Genomic DNA, 15,929 nt, shown 5'->3' on the forward strand with positions numbered 1-15,929 from the left:
TCTTCTAAGATCTTCACAAGAATAGTTATTACCCCCTAATTTGATGATTCTCTAGATCAGTTCTGCCTTTTGAGCATCTGTACTATTGTTGATATCCTCAAAACTAAATACCTGAACTAATTCATCTACTAGTTGTTCAAGATTCTCATCTCTTATGTTCATATCATTTAAGTCTACCTTTGAATTGCCTTCTTTGTTTAGGAATTCTTGCACCTCTTTTGTCAAGGAACTCTAAGCCTTATAACAATCCAGTTTGTTAGGATTCTCTGTTGGGGTAAATGGAGAACTTCTGATGTTTGATGGAGTCTACCAAAACTTGGAAGATTTGTTGAAGCCTTCTTTACTTGGTGTGGTTTCTAAAGGTTCCATCATCTGACATTGTTTTACTATGAGTGTTTCCTTTAATGGTACTTGGAATCCATTTAAATCTGATTTTACTTCAAATAACATAAAATTTTCTATGTCCATAATATTGACATCTTTGGAGACCCCTGAATCCTTGTATTTCTGACTAAAGTTGAACAAACTAACTATATCTGCCTTGTTTGTAGTATCAATTTGCATATTTTTGGAGGCTGTGTTAACTAGATCATTTATCACCTACTGTTTACTTCTTTTAGATTATGTAGAACACTGATCCCTTTCTATCCTACCTGATTGTTCTTGGTCTTGCACAAACATCTCTCCATTTGTCAATATTTCTTTGTTATCAACTAGTAATGATCCCAGTTCTTTGGTGATCTTGGTAGATTCTTGTTTATGTTTCTTTTTCCTCTTAGCTGCACCATCCTTACTGGTTGAGAAATCTAGCTTCATGTTTTGTTTGATCACAATAGCAGAGTTAAGTCTTTTCCTAGTTTCTGAGTTATCTTCAATGAAATCCTTACTTCCACTTTGGAGATCTATTTGAACCTTGCAATGTTTATACTCCACCTTAGAAGGATCCAAAATACACGTATGAACCCTCGATTTCATCCTTTGTTCTCTGAACTTTGGGAATAAATTCTGAAGGTTTGAGGTGCATGGTATGGTTTCAAAGATTGTTTCCTTGCCTTTCTCAATCTTAATAATTTCTAAATCTCTCCTTCGTAATGATGAAGATAGCAATCATATGAAGCTCTTTTTGTTACTACTTTCCTAATCCCCTGAATTAATTGATTGTATTTTATTTTTATAATCAATTTAACATTATTATCATACTAGTATGAAGAGTCTATTCCTAGGAGCTCTCCCAAGCCAAACCCTAGAGATTTGAGAATCTCTATGTGATTTAGCTCCGGAGGCATAGACTAAATATTAAACCAGATTGGACACATGAAATCTAGACTATCTAAATTAAGATTAGGATGCCAATCAATAATTTGACAATATACCCATTAAAGAAACACTCTGATACATTAATAAATTGGTTTTCAACACCTTCATTGCTACATTGTAAATAAAGAACAAAATCTGAATAATAAGTTATACTTACCTGAGATGCGCAGTTTTCTTCCAACCAATTGGAAAGAAATAGAAAATCTTCCTTAGATCCACACCAAATTGCAAAGATTCCAAATTTTTTGCATTTATTCCACGCATCTTCAATTTCTTCCCCAAGAAGGGAGATGGAAGGAACTACATCTTTGGGAGAAACTTGAGGATTAACTGTGCCCTTAGGGTTTGTGGAAGCCCTCGGGGCTGAATTCTCAGGGCGACGATGTGGAGGAATATATGAGCCATATCATTTAGAACCATCAGGAGATACATTGTTGGATCTGGGAGATGTTACAAATGAAGATGAATCTTCCCTAACATGTTTTTCAAGGTGAAGCACTGACTTACCAAAATTGGGTTGCACATATTTCATGAGGTAAGAAATCCTAATTTACTCCTCTAGGCTATCTAAGGTGAAGAATGACTTTGAGCGATGGTGGATCGATAGATTTGGGGCATGGCATGAAGAATCTCCCTGCACCACTATGGAAGACCTTGGTTTCTATTTTGAATCATTCTACTGGTTTACATTGTGACGCTTGTGCTTGTCACTGCCTTCCACTTTTTCCAGAGCAAATAATTTGTTTGAGCGTTAAACCTTGAAGTTAGATTTAGGGTTCTTCTATACTCTTTATGACGTTGTTCTGTGCCTCCTTTTTGACACATATTTGGTATTTTTGCAAATTTTTACCCAAGGATTGGAATTCTTGAATTGATCGATGGTATTCTGCTCTGCACTTTTCACAAGTTCACTGGAGTTTTCCATTTTCCTATTTGCTTATAACTTTTATCTTCAAATTTAATTCTTTTTATTTAATTAATTTTCCAATTAATTAAATATAATTAAATATTAAAATATTATAATAATTTTCATTAAATTTAATCTTTTAATTAGACTTAATTAATGAAAAATTTACCAAAGACTCATAAAACAACATACAAAGACCCATCAAAGAAAAACACATACAAAATCAAATTAAAGGGTTATAATCATGAATTAATGTCATTCAATGCATTTAAAGGGTAATCAACTTAGATACTTATCCTAATTTTCAATTAGGACAAATGGCTTAAAGGTTTAGGATTTGGACTTAAGAATTTATCTCCTCTCTCTTACCATTGAGATAATGTGATAGGGTATGCTCATCCTGACAATTCAGGGAAGTCGATACCTAGTACCTACAACTTGCATTAAATCCATGCATGTACAAGCACAATATTCTAAACTAAATAGGCAATGGCAGGAAGTGGTGCATCATGTAGATCTCGACTAATAGGTGACTATGACTCCCTTCCTTAACCACATTAGAAACACCATACATAAAGAAAACAAACACGCACACCATACACATGCAGTATGGGGTATGTATCCATAAGAAAACACATAGGATAATAAATCATCTAGATAATCATTATCAATAACTAAAAGCACTATAATAATAATCATGCATACATAAAATATAGATAACCAAGTAATCTCATCATATATTCAACTAAATGTAAAACAATATCTAATAATCTCAAAACAATACCACTAGTAATCAAGCATAAAACTGGCCTAAAAGAGTTTGGTAATGATAACAAAAATGCGAACTAGGGGCAGGCACTACACTTTATCTTCTCCTTCTAGATGTCATAGTTAACTCTATCAAATTTAGGACATTATTTTCTAAAGTGACCCACCATTAATCTCCCAAAGTTGTTAAACTTTTTCTTCAAGGACTTGTGATGTAGGAGCATCATAGGGAAGTTAGAAATCCTGTATGTAGGGACTTCATGCTCAAGTTTGTGGAGTTATGATTCATGCGATTGGGGCTCTATTCGAGGCATATTGGGGAACCTTTCCTTAAGTGCACATGATGTTTGGAGTCATCATCTTGGAGTTAGAGCAATTTTAGTGGCTACTAGTAATGTGTTCCTATTTACTAGTAGAGCTTTGGAGATAGTATTTGTGAGCTTCAATTTGAGGGAGTTGGTGTTTGCACTCTTGGATTTGGATAGTTTGTTGCATGTGGACCTATATCTAGGTGCACATATTTTTATGTGGTCTTATGAGTTAGTTATCCATTGTAAACTTAGGGTCTATCCTAAGTATTTAATTTATGTTATGTATTTAATGTCTGTTGCATGTTGACTTGTGGCTTGATGGGTATAATTAAAGTGGGTGCATTTAATTTATATAATTTGACTAGGCCTACCTATGGCTTGGTTTAGTATAATAGATGGTCTTGTGGAGTCTTGATTCATTGTCATTCAACATGGAGAAGGAGTAGTTGAGAGGAGAAAAGTTTGAGCAGAGCTAGTGGTTAAATGCGGGCTTGGGAAAATAAGAAGGTTTCTTGGTGGCTTGCGAGAACAAGCTTAGATTCTTCTTGGAGTCCTCTACTAGGTTGCAAATCTAGGCTAGCTAATGGTTTGGATCTTGCAAGATCTTGCTCAACTTTTATTGTAATTGTTGATGTATTTAGTCATAACCTGGAAGGCCTTATAGTCAGACATGTTGGATGAAAATCTTATTATGATAATTGGTATTGTGTAGATGTAAATCTCTATGTTATTTTTTTATATTCCACTATGTGTTTTTTTGCTAAGGGCTAATACATCTCCTTTGGGGATTCTCCTTCCTTGCACTACGTCATCCTGGTGCTCTAATATCAATTGTTACAAAGTAAAGTCTACCAACATAACTAGGGCGCGGGGGGGGGGGGGGGGGGGGGGTGGGGTGGCGAGGGGTGAATTAGTTATCCAACTAATAAAACATTTATCAACCTTATTATTTTGTAAGAATGTGAACAATATAATCAACAACCATAAGAAGACACTCATACATAATAACACTAGATATATTTATTAGGGAAACCCTTGATCAAAGGGAAAACCTCGGTGGGGATGGTACCCACAAAATGATGTACTAATATAAATGTTCCCTGTTAGAAGATGGACTCTGTAATGAGTCAATGAAATACATTCAATACTTATCAGTCCCTATTATGAGACTTTGAATCCCTGTTAGGAGATTCAAATCCTATTAGGAATTGTTCCTGTATCACCTAGTTTAGTATTAGTGTAACATGAATACTAGCTATTATGGAAAGCATTAACAATACTAAAATGAGTAAACACTTAAGATAGGACTAATTCATTATCACCACAAATGGAGGCAAACCAAGAATGGTAAGCTCCAAATGGTATAACACAATGATACAATAGATTTGTCCCTGATTTAAGGTATGTGTTCTCACAAGTATAGCTCAAGCTTAGATGGATGGATGAAGTGAATGAGGAAAGGTTTCAATAATGGATTCATGGAGTGATTCCAACATTATAATGGTATTTTGGTAGTTTATGAGCTCTCAAAATAGCATTATAACTTTGCATGGAAGGTAGATTATTTTAGTGAAGGAGGGAGGTTCAATTTATAGGCCAAGGGTTGGAGGAATGGAGGGCCAAGATGTTAGGATGATGAGATGGTGAGGGAGGGTCAGGGTGCACTCAAAAGGGAGCACAAGGATTGTTCTAGTTTAGCACCAATAGGGAGGTGACACTAGTCACAAGGAGGATGAGTGTGAGAGGATAGGATAAGGGTTGGTCAAAGGCTTGATGAGGGTAGTTGGGTATGTAAGAGTCATGAGTGAGGATGGGAGAGGTGTAAGAGTCATAAATGTTGGAGGGTGAGGGGAGAAGACATTTGTTGACTTTGGCTTGGGTTAGCAAGTCTTAACCCATGTTTATGATTGTGCACATGATTAGAAGAGGATTAGGATTAGCTTAGAAGGGGGGTTAAGGGTGAGTGATTTGGGTTTATGGGATGGGTTAGTTAGGAGGCTAAGTGAGGTTAGTATGGGTGAATGGGTTGGATTAGGGGTTAGGATAAGGTTTAAGAAGGCTTTTGGATTTTAGATATTTTATTAAATGTTTTATTTAATAAAATGGGGAGTATGGAATTAAATTGAATAGATTTAATAATTTATTCAATTTAATAGGGGAAGAGGGATTTAATTGATAAATTGATTTTGGATGATCATTTGATTTTATCAATTGGACTATAGTTAATTAAATAAATAAATTAACTAGGGGATGATGATTAATTAATTAAATAGTAAATATTTAATCAATAATGTCTTAGGAGATGACTAAATATGATTACCTATTGATGTAATTAGATTTAGGTGTCTACATTTTGCCCCTCTTTGACATAGTGTTGAAACAACATTATTTCAAAGAAGTTCAAACATAAACAACATGAAGAAGACTTTTTAAAGCAACATAGTTGCCCTAGTTTCGAGTAGAAGAGAAGAGAATGGACTGCATGATGCCCCCTCAAGAAGGTGGCAAGGAGAGAAGGCAAGGCCTAACAACTTCTTGAAAAGTACAAGAAATGAGGGTGAGCAGAAGGATGGAGAGTGGCTAAGAGAGGGGTTGAAGGAAGCTCATACTCTCACTATGGGAGAATGATCCAAAGGAAAACCTTGTGTACAAGGACAAGCGATGGGTTGAGAATGGGAGGGTAGGGTTGGGGAGAGTATGATTCTAGGATTAGGATTAGGGATGAAAAAGGTTATGATTGATGCCAGAGCTATGATTATGATTGATGCAGGAGCTATGATTATGATTGATGCAAGAGCTATGATTATGATTGATGTAGGAGCTATGATAATGATTTGATGCAAGAGCTATGATGATGATTTGATGCAAGAGCTATGATAATGATTGATGCAGGAGATATGATTATGATTGATATAGGAGCTATGATTATGATTGATGCAGGAGCTATGATTATGATTGAGATAGGAGATATGATTATAATTGATGCAAGAGATATGATTATGATTTGATGATTATAATTGATGCAAGAGATATGATTATGATTTGATGCAAGAGCTATGATTATGATTGATGCAGGAGCTATGATTATGATTGATGCAGGAGCTATGATTATGATTGATGCAGGAGATATGATTATGATTGAGATAGGAGATATGATTATGATTGATGCAAGAGCTATGATTATGATTGATGCAGGAGATATGATTATGATTGAGATAGGAGATATGATTATGATTGATGCAAGAGCTATGATTATGATTGATGTAGGATTGGATATTATGAGATTGAGAGATTGGTTGGATCATGATGGCAGGATTGATTCGATGGGATGCTTGGATAGGATATGATTCTTGGATAGGGTGGGATTCTTGGGTGAGATGGGATGCTTGGATAGAATGGGTTGCACTAATAGGATGGGATGTTTGGAGAGGATATGAGGCTTTGATAGGATGGGATGTTTGGATAGGATATGAGTGTAAAGTAATCCAATGAAGCTTGAGAGTGGGGCTGTTCCAAAAGGGAACACCGCCATGTAGTTGAGCATTTATTTTGATATAGGAATATTGGGTATATGCCAAGGTTATCAAGAACATCAAGGCCTTTGTACCAATATTACATAGGACTGACATGAAACAAACATGCAAGGATTGCCCTAGCATCACACATGAATCCTGGAAGAGTCAGAGTGGGAATGATACTGGGGAACCCACAAGCAGGAAAAAAAGAAAAGATGAAAGACCTAATCAAGGCCTTGCACTCGAATTGCCCCATTCATAGCACACCATGATATAAAAGATCGTGGTGACCTTGAGGAGGGAACAACCCAAATCATTTGGAAGAGATACTTTAAGAATCATGCTTGAAATCTCAAAAAGAAAATAAATCGAAAGAAAATGTAAATCCATAAAAAGGTGAACCTTTTGCCAAAGAGATCGATAGGACTGGATACTGATGGACCAAGATCAAATGAGAGGAAGGATGCATCCTACAAGGATCTATTGGTAATATCAAGGACGAGGGTGAGCTAGGCAAGCATAACTCTTTAGGACAACATTTTGATGACAAGGGATTGCAGACAAGGATTCACGAAAGCACCTAACCAAGAGAACTGCAAGTTATGATCAAGCATGAATTGACATGAAGAGAGAAGAGATATACAATGATACCAAGAGAAGGACTAACATGCAAGGAAAAAACTATGGAAAAATCAAAGTATTTACAAGGGATTACCATACAAAAGCTCATCATGGTAGGATAGCGGTGAGAAAGATAAAGATGAGAAGATTTGGGATGAGAAGATAGTGGATAAAAAGCTCGGGATGAGAAGATAGAGGAAAGCGTGGGATAAGGAGATAAAGGGGATGATGTGAGGCCTCTCCCTGACCCATCGTAGCATAGTGATACATTACTCTTATTTTTGTTATCCGCGACTCGAGATGTCGAGACATTATCTGATGCTTAGAACATATTTTATTATTTCATGTTGTGTGATGTTATTTCCAGATATATTTGATGATTGTCATTTAATGTTCATGTATATGTATGTTGAAAAAATCAGTAGATGTAGGATTGAGATTTGATTTAAGATATTTCAAATGGTTAAGAATTATGAAGGGAGAAGAAACTTTATTAATGTATGTTTTAAATTATGAAAATTTCTGATACATATACGTTTATATACATGTGATTTTACGGGACTACTGATGTGTGCAATGAGTGTGCAGATATTTAGCCGAGAAACCCTACGGAGGAACAAAAATGATCTCCATGTGCTAAAATTTGGAAACCCTATTGTTCGTAATTATGCTCTTTCAGTGTCGCTTGACACTCGTAAAATGTTTATGTGCTTAATTTGCTAGTTAGAGTTGTTAGATGGACCTATTTTATTCCTAGATTTTATTTTGTCTCTAAACCTCTTTCCTAAGGCTTTTAACATGTTTTTATTCTAACCAAAGGGTATGGGTATGGGTTAGGGGTCTTTTCCAACCCCTAAGCCCCTAGCTTTGACTTTTGAGGGCACTCAAAAAGTCCCTTTTTGCCTTTGTGCGAAAATTGCAAGTGGTTGTCATGAGTTGTCTTACCCCACCTCCTTTTAGGGTTTAACCATGGTGTAGGTTGAGTTAGGAGTTTCTAGAGTGGCTAGTGGGTGGAAATAGTTATTGCTCCTTTTGGGTGGTTGAGTTGGAGGCTTATTTAGAGGCCTTCCTTGGTCTAGTGGTGTTGGTTACCCAATCTCTACATTTAGAGAGGTTTTCTTGAAGCTTGAAGGAAGGAGAGATACTCTACTCAAACTGGTTCATTGCCATTACCTCTTTGTGAAGGTAGGAGACTCCCATCACCCTCATTCAGTTTTTATGTTTTGTTTCATGTTCTTGTTACCTTGTTGTTGTTTTACTATTGTATGGTTGCCGGTATGTTGGGAAGATTTGTAAACCATGTCTTTTTGGTTGTTTTCCTTCTTGTTATGTTTGAAATTTTGAGTTTTCCTTGCATGGGTGTTTTGGTATTACTCACCCTAGGAGAGGGCAGAAGTGACCAATTTTGGGAGAGGTCTGTTTAGTTGGACTCCAACCTATGTAGAGTCTCTTCACAGGATGAGAAGAGGGATAAAGGGTAGGGTGTTATGGGCCCCTACCCATCAGCACAAACCTGGTATGAGTATGGCAAGTTAAATGGAAGAAAGGAAGTTCTTGGTTATTGGCCCCAATTGGGCATCTGAAATTGGTGTTGTGCTTGACTTCTCCAATTGGAAGAATCCACCTCTCCCTAGTCTTGATTCATTGTGAATCCTATTGTGTAAACCATGTATGATTATGTATGCTTGATGTTCTTTTGGCTCTGCTTGGTTGTCACCCGATCAGTTATTGATTTCCTCCATGGTTCTTGAAATGAGATTCAGAAAATATTACAAACTCCTTGATTATGATCATGAAGAAAATTGGATAAAATTGTTGTAAATGGGGATTGATATCCTATGAAATTGTATTTTTAAAACCTCATTGTATATGGCAACAAAGCCGAGTTTTCTTCCTGGTTCTTTCCCGGCTGAGCCTTGAATCAGAATTACCAATAAAATTGGTGCTGAGCATATTTGGTTATCATGTGATCTAAATTGTGTATTAAATTTAGTATGGTTGCACATTAAAAATAAATAATTAAGAATAACGGATAATTTTATGAATTATGATATTTCAAGCTTTTAAATTGTTATAGAAGAACAATTTGATTGAATGGATTCCAAGTTGATGTATAAGTATTAGATGAATCAGGATCCCTACATGGAGAATTCAAATTATCTCTTCCTTGTTAAATTTCCTTTTGAACGAATTAATTGGACTAAGAGATTATGTATCTCCTTAAATGTTAAAGCATAAATCTGTTAGTTCTCTTTAACCTTGCTATGGATTGTTTTTCGGTTGCATTAAGTTTTATGTTGATTGATATATGAATTATCACCCTAAACTTAACTTAGTCCAATGAATAACTCACATTATCAATTGTAATATTTTATCATGAGAAACTTAGACTACTGAATTAGGAAACCAAATAGGAAGAAATCAATGATGTTAAATTTGGCAAATTTTCCAAGCTTTCATATATGATGGAATGAAGACTATGATCATGCATGCAGCTTCATTTTTCTTTTATGATTGTTAGATCCTCATGATAAAGCATTGCATTATTGAACGGAACGAATAATTCAACTCTTGATAGATTCTGGATGTACCAAGTCATTATCGATTTGTCTATAAAGGAAATTAATAACGTATTTAACCCTTGAATCAATCCATTTTAGAAGTGACAGAAATTGCATTGAATCCTATCTTAATCATTGAGTAGATTTAAAGAAGCACTATTAATTTTGCAAGCCATAAGAAATGTTAAGAATTAATTCTTGGGATAGCATTAGCAATATGTTAACCTTTCAATTTTTGATCTAACAAAAAAAAAAAAGAGAGTAAGTTAACTTTTCATACCATCCCTTAAAGAAAATTTCCAAAAAAACAAATCCACCTATAGGATGCTGGAAATTGTATGGAGAAAAGATTTATTCCCTTGTTGAATAGAGAATATTCCATTTGATTCTTGTTTTCAAATGTTATTAATAATCAATAATTTAATTGTGATTAACCCAAGTAACTTATTATAGTCTTTAATATCTAAACTTGCAACCATAAAACTTTATGGCATAAATGCCTCACCTCCTTCTTCAATGTCAATATGGAGGGAAGAGTATAGTAATGTTTTGAATTATATGTGTAAGTCTAAGTCATCATAAACGATGACATCACCCCCGTCCCCTCATCTCGCCTTGGGCCAAGCGTCCTGAGAAAAAGGGTAGCTCACGTCTTCTTTGGCTTGGATGCATTAGTTCAAGGTTGTTGGTTTTAATTTCCCCCTTGTTTATCGCTGACCTTGGGGGCTCGTCCTTGCTAGATGGGACGGTGTACACTAACACAGGTCAGTGAGCTTGGGCAGCGCGCTCAGCTCTTGGAAAGAGCGCAGGCTTTGGGCAGGGGGGGGGGGGGGGTTTGGTAGGGTTAGTGGTTAGGTGTTAGTTAGTAGGTAGGTTTAGTTAATAGTTTTTAATTTAAAATTTGGTTTAGTTTAGATTTAGATTTGTTTTAGTATTTTTTAGTTAGTTGTTTTATTTTAGCATGTTAGTATTAGTTAGTTTCTTTTTATATATTGTTATTTATTAATAATTTTAAATTGTTAGTTTTAAAATGATATTCTAATTTGTTAAAGTGTACTTAGTTTAATTTAATAAAGTTTTAAGTTAGTATTACGTTGAAATTATTTTAAAATCATTTAATTATTAAGTTAGTTGATAACTATGTTGTTTAATTGTGAGTTGGTTTTAGATTATCTGTTTTAATATATTTAGTATAAATTTTAAACATTTAAGGTTTTAGCAAACTCATTATGAAGCTATTATCTTGTTTCATTATGTTAGCATATGTTAAAACAAATAGAAAATGTTGGATTGTTTCCTTTATTATTTAGTCAAAAGTTAAGTGTAACTTACATTGTTAATATCTTTTGATATGTTTAATTCTTAAATAGCATAACTTAAGATCGATATCAATCTAATAACAAAAGTTTCAAAATCTTAGTGATGTAATCGCCCTCATGTTTATAACCTTAAGACGTAAAGTAAAGAACCTGTACTAAAGCTATTATCAATCATTTCAAACCTAGGGCATGTTTAATTATTAATTCAAAATTGTGTGTGTGTTTTTGCCTTCAAGTTTTGGGCATGACAGATGAAAAGCTCAAGAGGAGAAGATGGTTTGTGAAAAGCTTAAGATAGTGGGAGTAAAAAGCTCAGGATGAGAAGATAGCAGATAAAAAGCTATGGATGAGAGGATAGTGAATGGAAGCTCAGGATGAGGGATAGCTAAGGGCTAGATACCAATGACACGAGATGTACCAGGTGATGGAAAGATGGAGGTAATGCTGGGAGATGCAAGGATAGATGAAAAAGGGAATAGTGGATAGAGGGATTTGGGTAGAGGAATGCAAAAAGATAAGGATTGATGGAAAGATGGACACGACATGGTCTCCAAGGAATAGAGTGCCCCCAGTTATAATATGCTATTCAAGAGGATTTTTTTATGAGGGATGCGGTAGGATTGAATATTGGTCAACAAGAGGATGAGGGAGATAGATGGAAGCTAGGATGTGAAAGGTTAATGAGGTAGAGGATAAGTACGATGGATGGATGAGGCCAATGGAGGGATTGGATGGATGAAAGAATGGGTAGATAAAGGATAGGTGGATACAAACTTTGATGAAAATGGATGTCAAAGGGATTATGAAAAGCATGTATCTAGTGGTGGACTTTATTTCTATCAAGATCCAAAGGAGGATGGTGGGTGAAATGGATAGGATGTGGTTGGTATGGTGGAATGAGATGGGGATGATGGGTGATGGAACATGCCCCCAAGTGTACAAAGCATTTGGATGGAGGGATTACGCATGATCCTTGTTTGCCAAGTTTTCACCATGCTACTTGTCCAAGGCACCTGAATTGCCAAGTTTTCACCATTGGATGATTTTTAAAATTTTTAAAATTAATTTTTTGTTTTTTGTTTGTTTTTTTTTTGACTTTTTTGATGCATTTTTACTCATAGATGTTGGTAGGATGGATGGAAAAGGATTGGATTAAACAAGTGGAATGGTGGGTGGGAGTTTGGCAGATAATGGATGGGAATACATAAGGTTTGAGGGTAAATGGATGAGGAAAAAGAGAAAGATCATCATTGGCACACACCTTGAGAGGTGATAAAGTAGTGGGAAAGATGGTATTGAGCGAGGTTGAGGAGAAAATGGAGGAAGAGAAAGATAAGGACTAAAGGTAGAGTTGGAAGATGGAGGATGGGAAATTTAGGATAAGAAGCATATGGACTAAGAGTGGGTTGGGGGGATGAAGGATGAATATATGGGGATTTGGATAAAGGATGGATGGATGGGGCTTTTTGAGTAGCATGAATGGATGCCAATTGAGATTTTTGTTTGAGATGCATTTCTTTTATGAGCTGCTTGGGTATCCACATGATTTTTGACTTTTGCAACTTGGGCCTTTGTGGCCTCTTGACTTTTTCTTTGATTTGGCTCAAATGTTTCTCTTCGTGAACATTTATTTTAGAAGGGACATGTTGAGACTTGGATTTGTGTGGATTTTTGGATTTATGCTTTTGTATTTTGGTATCCAATATGCTTCTATTAGCCATGGGATGGGAACAAGAGCATGGATGAGATGGAGGGATATTGGATGGAGTGATAGGGTTTAAAGGTTGGAAGGGAATCAAGGGTGAGTGCCTTTGATGATCTAGTTAGTGGATTTGAAAGGATGGAAGGATAGATTGGAACATAGGATATGGATGGATATAATTGCCCAAAATGGATGGAGGTAATGAAGGATATGGGCCTAAAACAGATGGAAACGGGGAAGGTGTAGGTCCCAAGATAGATGGAGGGGATAAAGGATTCATATTAGGTATATAAGGACTCAAAATGGATGGAAAGGGTGTGGGATTTAGATAAGGGATATATGGACCCAAAATGGAGGGCTGGAGATAAGGAGTAGGATAAGGGCCCAAAATAGATGCAGAATAAGATGGATGGGAACTTTGGGGTGGAGATGGAAGGACTTGGGACCATGCAGGGATAGAGGGGATACCAAGATCTAGAGATACACTTTTATTTATTTCTTTAATATGATGTTCATTATTTAGAACACAAGATGTGAGTCCATTACTAGCTGAAGGAGTCAAAGCTTTAGATATGATAGTTAGTCCTTCTTCTATGGATCTATCATCATGGATTATGGGATTTGTATGAGCATGAAGTAGAGGGGATGAAAGGATAGGATCTTGAGTTAGATGGAGTGATGGGAATGGATCTTGAGATGGAGTAGGTAAGATGGTAGGATTCAGATATGGAGGGGATGGTAAAAGTGGATCATGTAGGGGAATAAGTGGGATGATAGGTTCTTCTTTTATGTCATGGGATATTTTAACATGCTTTTGGAGAAGATTTTGACATGAATGGATGGGAGTAGATGGTATGATAGGAGAAGTATGGATGGTCTTTTTAAGTGAGGTAGATGGATGAGTAGGAGTTTCTTCAATGGGGATGAGCTGATGGAGGGACTCATTAGGTTCATTATATGGGATTTAGGCAATGCTAGGAGGAGGAGATGTGGAGGGATTTGATGGATGAGAGGTAGGAGATGAAAGGGGTGGGGTGGATGAGATAGGGATGATAGCGATAGGATGATGTAAGAGGAGTGATGGGTGTGGGAGATGGAGTTGCTTTGGGCTTCCTGGTACAATTCCTTAGAGATGGGTGTGTTGGACTAGGAGGAGTAAGGGGATTGGGGTGATGCATTGTAGGACTAGGATTGGTTGGATGATTTGGAAAGGGGTTTGGAAGATATTGGGATGGTGGATTTGGATTAAGGATGTAGCTACTAGAATTGTTCTGGAATGGTGGAGGTTGGGAGATGAAGGTAGAGGAAGATGGAGATATGGTTAATGTATATGAGGAATATGTGGGCACAATATAAGGAGGAGGTAAAGATGAGGATAATAATGGATTTCCCTTGTCAAAAGCATGGTAAGAAATACTAGTGGGTATGCACGAAGGAAGGATGAAGTGGTTTGGAGGAATGATTGGAGTTGGGAGGATGTTGGGAGGAATATCTCTAAGGCTTTCAATATATCCATCGTAGTCAACAAGATCATCATCATCATTGGAATAGGATGAGGTGGGAGAAAAGGTGGGATGACTAAACTCATCACAATAGGATTGTGACATGATGTTTTGGGGATGAAGGATGAATATGAAAATACAGATTAGGATAAGTTGGGAAGCTCAGATTTGGATTTGGATGATGAGTCGGGTAGGGATGGGATGCTGCATAGTTAAGGCATGGAGAGAAAAAGGAAGATTCTATGGAAGACCTCAAGAATGATGATACTAGAGGAAAGCTTGGAAGCTTAGATGAATCTTGGATGAGGCAGTGACTATGCTAAGGATGCCCTTCATTTGGGTTGAATGATTGACCAATGGTTGGGTTGTTGCGAATGGACTTGCTAACAACCGTTTCAAAGGATAGACAAGTGATCTCTTTAGCAAAATGATTTAATTTTTTTCTGAGGATGTTGAACATGCAAGCATGTTAAACACACCAATAGCCCTATAAGGTTTTTGCTAGGATATACAAGATTAGCTAGGGGTGTCCTCGATATATGCAAGGTACGTGAGGCCCAAATCTGTAGATGAAAGAAAATAATGCCACTCAGTTGGGAGGAGACTGTAACCCAAATCTCCACCTTCACTTCCCAAAGGTATAAAATTCTTTGGGGCTTAGCCAAGAGTGACAAGATTATGCTTCCAAGAGAGGTGTCTTTCGATTCACCTCCCAATGTTTATACTCCGCCAAAATGCTAGAGTTGAGGTCATCCCAAGGGGTGATGAAATCCCCAAGCAGGCCTCCTAAAAAGTGTAAAACAAGACCACATACGTGATCTTGGGTTCAAAAGACATACGTTCATTCCAATTGATGATCTAGATTTTGTAAGCTATGATTGAAGACACTTGTGATTATAACATACAATGTTCATTCCAACTTGACAACGTCCTTAGCATAATGGAAATCGAGAGTTCATCAACATAAGAAATGCGAGCGTCATTGAAGTGTGTCAAAACCATGCAATGTTCATTGATTTTTAGACATTCAAGATTGAGTTAGAGTGTTTTATGCCCAAATTGGAAGTGTGAGATATTGCAATGATTATTTGATCCTTTGCATTCAAGATTGGGTTTGTTGTTTTAAGCATACATTCCAATAAAAAGTTGGTTTTAGTCCATGGCATTTGAGAGTGATTTGAGCAACATTCATTCAATGAGAGATGTGTTTAAACATGCAAGTTTATTCTAAGAAAAACCTACCGAAAACATGATTAGGTTTGTAAGATGCTCCAACCTGCAATGCTACAAAAAAACAATTTGATTACTCACCCAAAATCTTTCAAAATGAAAGTTTAACTATGGTAGAAATTTTTTAAAATTTTTAAATTATTTTTCATAGGCGTAAAAATGATCAAAATTACCCC

The sequence above is a fragment of the Cupressus sempervirens genome, chromosome 4, assembly GCF_028749045.1.
Source record: "Cupressus sempervirens isolate cs-2001-9-10 chromosome 4, ASM2874904v1, whole genome shotgun sequence".
Taxonomy (NCBI): domain Eukaryota; kingdom Viridiplantae; phylum Streptophyta; class Pinopsida; order Cupressales; family Cupressaceae; genus Cupressus; species Cupressus sempervirens.